Source organism: Theropithecus gelada, chromosome 3 (genome assembly GCF_003255815.1).
Source record: "Theropithecus gelada isolate Dixy chromosome 3, Tgel_1.0, whole genome shotgun sequence".
Classification (NCBI taxonomy): domain Eukaryota; kingdom Metazoa; phylum Chordata; class Mammalia; order Primates; family Cercopithecidae; genus Theropithecus; species Theropithecus gelada.
Genome location: NC_037670.1, coordinates 82061178 through 82068793, shown reverse-complemented (window position 1 = coordinate 82068793; position 7616 = coordinate 82061178).

The following is a 7616-nucleotide window of genomic DNA, read 5'->3' as shown; positions in this document are numbered from 1 at the left end:
TTTTTTTGAGACAGAGTCTTGCTCTGTCACCCAGGCTGGAGTGCAGTGGCGCGATCTCGGCTCACTGCAAGCTCCACCTCCCAGGTTCAGGCCATTCTCCTGCCTCAGCCTCCCAAGTAGCTGGGACTACAGGTGCCCGCCACCACGCCTGGCTAATTTTTTGTAGTTTTAGTAGAGACGGGGTTTCACCGTGTTAGCCAGGATGGTGAAAATGTTTTTTTAAAGGTGTGGTTTCACTCTTGTTGCCCAAGCTGGTGTGCAATGGTGCGATCTCAGCTCACTGCAAGCTCCACCTCCGGGTTCAAGCGATTCTCCTGCCTCAGCCTCTTGAGTAGCTGGGATTACAGGCATGTATCACCATGCTCAGCAAATTTTTGTGCTTTAAAAAGTAAAAGGTTTTGCACAAATTGACCCATTGATGTTATTCCCCGAGAGGGTCAGGATTGAGACAGTCTTTCAAAATTACCCAGTCTAATCTCCAGGTTTTTTGTTTGTTTGTTTGTTTTGAGACAGAGTCACACTCTGTTGCCCAGGCTGGAGTGCAGTGGTGCAATCTCAGCTCACTGCAACTTCGGCCTCCCATGTTCAAGCGATTGTCTTGCTGTAGCCTCCCAAGTCGCTGGGACTACAGGCATGCACCAACACACTTGGCTAATTTTTTTATTTTTAGTACAGACAGGGTTTCACTATGTTGGTCAGGCTGGTCTTGAACCTCTGACCTCAAGTGATCCGTCCTCCTCAGCCTTCCAAAGTGCTGGGATTACAAGCATGAGCCACCAAGCCCAGCCAAATCTCCATTTTTTATAGTCAGGGACAAAGAGGTCCCAAGAGGGAAAGCGACTTATCCAGAGACACACAGCAAGCTGGTGACAGAGCTGGAGTGAGAACTCAGGTGCTCTGACTCCTTGTTCACCCAGTGTACCCTCATTCCACTAAGTCTCCCCACCCGGCTTGGAAGGGCAGGGGGCCCTGCTTCCCTTTGGCTCTTCTTTAGCATAGACTAGTTTCTGTGATAACATCTCTGCCAGCATTCCTTCACTTCCCTTCTCATGCGTTACCCTAGAGAGCGTGTGGGCAGAACCTGTGATACACTGTCAAGACTATGGGGGAAGGAGTCTTTAGAGAAGAAAACTCCGTTGTGACTAAAGGAAGGAACCTTCTGTTTGGGGCAGGGAGGCGGGCTTGCAAGTCATGACCATCCATCCACAGAACTGTTTCATCATGCAGCACTGAAATTCTGTACCTGTTAGACAGTAACTCCTGGTCTCCCTTCCCCTCACCCCCAGCAACTGCCATTCTACTTTGTCTTTATGAATGTGACTACCCTAAGTACCTCATATAAGTGGAATCATACAGTATTTGTCCATTTGTGACTGGCTTATTTCACTTAGCGTAATGTCTTCAGGTTTATCCATGTTGCACTATGTCAGGATTTCCTTCCTTTTCAAGGTTTTGAGTAATATACCATCGTATGGATATGCCACATTTTGTTTATCCATTCATCCACTGATGGACACTTGGTTGTGTTCGTGTTTGGGCTATTGTGAATAATGCTGTTATGAGGCCAGCCACATGTAAAACATGTAAAACTCACTGAATTCTCCCAATAGCTCATGTGGACAGTATTATTTTGAAATTCCATTTTACACATGAGGAAACTGAGGCACAGACTTTCTCAAAGTAGCTATTAAGTAGAGAGCTGGGCTTATGAGCCCAAGCACTGACATTCCAGGGCCTGAGCTTAACCTGGACCCCACACTGTCATCTCACAGGGGTGCCAGAAGAACATCTAACTGGGCTTGGGAGAAGTCCAGGAAGCCTTCATGGAGGTGATCTGTGAGCTGAGACTTAAGAGTGAATAGTTGGCTGATGGCTGATGGAGAGAAGAAGGGCTAGCCATTCCCAGCAGAAGGAAAACCTGTGTGTTGTGGCTAATTACGCAAAAACCCAACTCCATTTCTAAGTCATGGCCCCTGTGGTCCCGAAGTAACATGAATATGAAAACAGAAGACACAGGAGATTTATTATCTGTGTGGTACCCCCCACTTCCTACTTATCCCCCTCCACCACATCATAGGAATCAAGTATCAAGGCCACGCCAGACTTGGAGAGATGCCAGCAGAAGTATTTCATAGGCTCAAAAGGATATACATTTCCCGGTCTCTTCCTGACCTATTTCTAACTCCCTCATCCTTATGGGGGTGGAGCTGGAGTTTGAAGGGGCTGTGAGGGAGGTGGGAAAGAGGAGGACGAAACCCCCACAGCGCTTTTGCCCTCTGCCCGTAAGTTCAGCCTATCTTATCCTAATGCATTCTTGGCTCCTTGCTGAGAAATGCTGCTTATCTTGCGACTCCATTTAATCTCAAAAACCCCGCATTTATTCTTTTTCCTAGAACTCAGAAAAAACTCAAGCTCAGGGAACATGGTTGTTTACCAGAGGCATTTTAACTGCTTATCTAGAAAGGAAAGGAACAAAAGTTGGCCATTCTGGTCATCTCAACTTTGGCAGCACAGAGGTCATGGAGAAGTTTTCGTAGGCAACTGCCTCTACTTATGAGAAAAGCTATGAAGACATACAGTTGTGTATAAGCACAGAAGTGAGACGGGCCCAGGCTCGTGTGGAGATCAAGGACTGCAAGACTTGAGCTCTGAGATCCTGCACATGTGGGCATGTTATATGCGCAATAAGTGTGTGGGGTGTCATGAGTTGAGATCCTAATAAAAAGAACCAGAGGTGTAGAAACATGTCATCTTGAAACAAAAGAACGCCAGTGTTCCAGAGATTGTTAATTGTTCTCCCGTGCCCAGTATGCCCCTTAACTTCTTCATAGTAATTTTTTTTTTTTAGCTGGGCTCCATTTAGCTAGGCAAGGCTGCCTTAAACAAAGACTACGTTTCCTAGTCCCCTTTGTAGCTTTGTGTGGCCAAGTGAGTGAGTTCTGACCAAAGGGATTTGAGCAGAAGTGTCATATCAGCTTCGGAAGCCTTCCTTAAGATGTGGTAAACCTGGACTCTGCTATTTATTCTTCATCCTTTACCCTGTCCTGTGATCTGCAGTGTGGCTGCTGACATCTTGGTCTAGGAGGTCAAGGCCACACATGGTGGAGAAACAAGACAGAGGGAAACTGGGAACTTAACAATGTGAAGCACTCAGGAGCCCTGGGTTTTTATGTGAGAGACAAATAGACTTTCATCTTGTTTAAGTCACTGATATTGTTGTTACCCTTATTATTAGTATGGCAGAAATGCCAGAGAAGTGGTGTTGTATCTCTTTCAGTGCATAAGGAGGTGTACAGTCCTGTGGCTGGGGACTATAACTTTGATCACTTGGTTAATGGGTTGGCCAACTTCTCATCATAAAGTGAACATTTTCCCCTTTGTAATTAAGCAGTATCTTATGGAGAGACTCTTTGAGACTACATAAATATCCTGTATCCACCAGTTTTAGCATCCATTGATGATTATTGTCTGAATGAATTATTGTCATTATCCTGGTTGCCAAATGATGATTGGCAAACTCCATCATCCTTTCTGCATTTACAAGTTTGACATTCAAATGTAAGGAGAGGCTTTTCCTTCTCCTTTATTTATATATATAAATATGGACTCATGGATTCTTATTTTATTAGTTGATTATAATCTATGACTCTCATTACTTACTCTGATGTACAGATTTAGCCAGTAGGAGCCCTTTTAAGCCAGGTGGTTTGTTCTTCTGACATGATTCCCTCATGTTTTTGAGTACTTCCTTACTAAGTTACTCTTATTTTGAGTTTTTCTGTCACTCTGAATGGAAGTGGATACTAACCAGTATAATCAGGTGTAAGAGTAAAAGAAATGGATGAGGGCTCTAGGACTTCCTCCTTCAGCTCTGGACCTAGAGACCCAGCACCTGACATGCCAGGGGCAGGAAGGGGTTCACAAAGCAGCCACCCTTCAGCCAGAGTTGAGCTGGGAAGGCACTGGTTGCTGCTTGCTCCAAATAGCCTTGTTTTTGTGAAGGACTCAAGCCAGGAAACCTGGGATAGTCACAGAGAAGAAGCCCTGTGCCTAACTTCAAGCCCTGCCTTAAAGCTGAGGATACATCATGGTCTCTGCATACAGACTGAAGTAGAAGGGAAAAATCCCTACAACCATCAGCCCAGGTGCATGGAGTTCAAATATTCAGGTAGCCAACCTAGAGGAAGGTGCTCCAATTGAACCATCAGAGCAAGGGAGCCAGGTTTGTACAGAGCTGTAGAGTAAGAAGTCAGAGAACCAGGGGAGAGGGAGAGCAAGAGGCAGAAGATTAAAAATTGTGAGCAGCAGGAGGCATCTCCAGGGCACATATAGAAAATCATATTTGTACAGCCTGGGGTAAATGGAGAAGACTGCTCATGGTAGTAATGGCCTATGGTCTCTGGCCAGATAGGCTCCATTTAGCTGTCCTGAGGCCTGAGGAGATTGTGACTCCAGCATCCCTATAATCAATTTGTGATACATCAGTGTGGACAATCCCTGTGGGAATATCTGGTCTAGCAAACCCTGGAGAAAGAGACCACTGCCCCACAATTGATTGAGCTTTCACTCATTCTTAGAGGTTTATAGTATTTAGGTTGAAAAGATAAGCTGCTTTAACAAAAGACTTCCTCATCCCTACTTCCAGAAATAGACAAAAAAGTAAAAAAAAAAAATAAAAACATTAAGCTCAAACCAGATGAAAGTGTATTTCTCTCACCTGTAACCATCTGAAGTCCATGTCACCATGTGACTCTGCTCCATGCAGTCATTCAGGGAACCAGGCTCCTTCCATCTTATTTTTGCCATCCCCCAGGATAGCACACTTAAACTTGAGTAAGCATCAGAAGTACCTGGAAATCTTATAAACACAGATTGCTGGGCCCCACCCTCAGAGTTTCTGATTCAGTACATTTGATGTAGGGACTGAGAATTTGTATTTCTAGTTTTCAAGTGGTGCTGATGCTGGTGTCTGGGGGCAACTACACTTTTGAGAATCACTGTGCTTAGGTGCTGCTTTTGTCTTTAGGGTCACAGCACATGCTCATTGTTGCAGCTGGTGCTCTGGCTTACAGGAGAGAAAAGAGGATGAAAGAGATAGGGCCTGGTTTTAAGGTGCCGGCCCTCTTAATCTGCTGCTGACAAACTTAGTTCCATGGCTGCCTCTGACTTCAAGAAAGCCTGGGAAATACTATGTGGCTTGGAAGTCATTTGCCCAGCTCCAAACATATAACCATGCATGAAGGAAAGAATGGATTCTGTTGGGCAACTAGCAGACTTCACCACTTTGGGAGCAGTTTCAATTCATTTACTCAGACTAGAATTTTTATGCAGAATCCTACTTTGGAGGAGACTATGTTATGATTTCCAAAGAATGTCTGCACCGTTTCAACAGGAATTTTTCACAGGGAGGCACTGACAGCTAGGTCTGAAGGTTCGGGGTCTGTACTTGCTGGTGAAAACATTAGAATGTGAAGCAACTGCCAAAAGTCTCAGCTTGGCTCCAGAGAAGGCACCTTTATATCTGGACAGCATCCAAGGAGCTTTGATCAAGAATTTCCCAGGGCCATTCCAGGGCAAGTGTGCAGCAAAGTAGGTTGGGTTTATATTATTTAGGGGTGTGTGTGTGTGTGTGTGTGACCTAACTGGTTCTTTTTCTCTGGGGACAACCTTCTTCCTCCCTTAATTTATGTTAAGGAATTGGCTCACATGATTGTGGGGGACTGGCAAGTTTGAAACCTGCAAGGCAGGCTGTCAGGTTGGAGACCAGGGAAAAGATGATATTGCGGCTTGAATCCAAAGGCAGGCTGGAGACAGAACACTCTCTTCCTTGGGGAACCTTAATCTTTTGCTTTTAAGGCAATCAACTTATTGGATGAGGCCTACCCACACTATGAAGGAGAAGCTGCTTTACTCAAACTCTACACACAGCAACATTTAGGCTGGCATTTGACCAAAGAGCAGGGTATCATGACCTAGCCAAGTTGACACATGAAATTAACTATCATATTGGTAGAGAATTATATATTCTTCTTGATTAAAATGGATGTTTTCTCAAAACCCCATGGGATACCTCTGCTATCATCTTTCCTTGCCCCATTCAGTCCCCGTGCACAGACCTGCACAAATGGCTGAGCCTCATCATTCCTAACAGCGAGGAGGTCTTGGATGTGCCAGGCCTAGTGAAAGACCAACAGCCTCACTGTTGGGGGTGGGAGGTGGCTGTCCCATCTTCTCCTATTGGAGCCTGGCTGGGGCCTGGGTCCCCCCTCCATCTCCAGTCTCATGTTGGTGACCATGTGGATACAGCCTGGCAGCAGAGATTGGGAGGTGGTGGATAAGACAGAGCTATGGGGGGAGAGTGCGAATAAGCTGTTCCTTCATATTGCCAAGGACAGTGGCCTGGGCTGGACCCCCTGTCCTGATCTTTGGGGATGGTGGCCAGACAGCTGGGAAGGTCTGAGAGTCACATCATTAGAAGGAGTTTCACAATGTTCTTCCAACCCCGCTAGTCAGACACGTTGCATTTGGTCAGATCCCTGTTCCCAGCCCCCAACCCTGATAGCCAGTCCCTGGGAGGATATGGTTATGAGGACAAGCGTGTGTGCTTCTATTCTCTGGAACCCCCTGATCCAAGCCCTCCAGATACTCCAGGAGCCCTCAGTTGGAGGGGGGGATTCATTCGGTCAGTTACCTCCCTGGAGCATCCTGGAGGAGGCAACACTTGATTCTCACAGTCTTGTAAAACATCTGGCCCCCATGTAGCAGGCCTCACCTTCCTGCTTTAAGTCCCACAACACAACAGATGCATCCTGCTGCCAGAACCAAACAGGGCACCAGACAGAATTCAGGGGGTCCAGAAATTCCTGTAGGTAGACTCACACAAATGCAGGAGCTCGTCGACTCAGAGATACACACAGTCACAGCTATATGATGATGGGTATGATTACACACACACACACACACACACACACACACACACACCCCTTTCTCCTCTGTGTGACAGCTGCATTATGAGCCAAGGCCTCTAAATTGTCCCTCCAATGTAAAGTCCATTGAATTTTTCTCCCTCCCTTTCTTCTCTATCTCAGGGACATGGAGTTAATTAATAACACAACTCTTGTCAATTCATGACATCCTGCCATCACTGGTCCTTGAGAGGCCATCTTTTATTAACTAACGAATCAATAGAAATAATATAAAAGATGCTTAAGAAACAAATACACTCATGACACCCAGAGCACTGATGAATGCTTATCATTACCTGCGTCGTTCTCATCTGCCATGTCCTTGACCTTCCCCTTCCCAGGAAACTGCTGACCTGAATCACAGCTTCATTTCCTTGCTTTTATTTTTACAAAGCTTTACCAAAGCTCTATTTTCTTACAAGAAATTATGACTTCTTGGTTTAAGTTGTTTTTAAGCTTATACAAAGATTTTACGCTATCCGTCATCTTTTGGGAGTTAACCTTTGCACTCATATTCCCATCGTTAAGATTCCATGTGTAGTCCATTGCATTGTTGAGAAGGTGAATGAAATGACTGCCCATCACTAATGAGGTGCATGCTTATCTTGGCTAAATCTGGCTTTAGGTCAATGGGTAACACGGAGAAATTAT